Here is a 976-nt window from a genome sequence, read left to right as displayed (position 1 = left end):
ACACTGTACATACTACAGTACAGTACAAGGTACTACTACAGTATTAATAGTAATACAGTATACTACTATTAACAGTTAATAGTACCGTACAACTACTCAGTAGTACTACTCCTTAGTACTACTACTACTTAACTACTTAGTACTACTACTTAGTAGGTATTAATAGTACAGCAAAGAAGTACTATGATGATTGATTTTCACTGTGTTTCCTCATAATTATATCAAGCTATATCTGATTTATAGGAGAATTATCCATAGTCTACAAAGGTATATACACATTCAGTGGCCCATTCGGTGATACCGTAAACAATCAATGATTTGCCGTGCGTCTTGCCCAATAGGATGACAAGATTGATATGATTGGATAAAAATATTTACCGAAGCAATGAAACCCTTGGTTAGTTGATATTATTCGGGGAATTTTGTTATAGAATTTCAACCTTATTCAGAGGTACTTTCAACGTATGATACTTATTTGCTTCTATATATAGATATTTGTATCGTTGCTCGAAGCATTTCCAATACTTTAATAAAATCTATATTTCGGCATATCAATGATCACTGTTTGGAGTGGCCATCTCTACAATTCTATTACTTCAATTCCAAACTTTTGAATTGCCTTCTATCTAAATCTAACTAAAGTGCTTGGACTAAAGAAAACTTCGTATCATTCAACATACGTCATAACAATCTTTAAGATATTTCCAGTTGAATATACAGTGCATAGTATACGAACAGTTCGGCACAGTATATTATGTATGTTAATCAGTAACATTAAACATACCTCTTAAGAATCCTTTAAAATTTGTGCAGTTGAATGCTACCAAGTATACGTACAGTGCATTGAATATGTTATTCAAGTGAAGTAACGTCCGAAATACGCAATAATAATCCTTCAAGATGTGTGCAGCTGAATATGCAGTAAGGGGAAGTTCCAAGTAGTTTTCAGAAATAGCATGAGGCAATCAAAATCGAC

Source organism: Aphanomyces astaci (genome assembly GCF_000520075.1).
Source record: "Aphanomyces astaci strain APO3 unplaced genomic scaffold supercont1.127, whole genome shotgun sequence".
NCBI lineage: Eukaryota > Oomycota > Saprolegniomycetes > Saprolegniales > Verrucalvaceae > Aphanomyces > Aphanomyces astaci.
Note: the sequence above shows the minus strand (reverse complement) of the source record.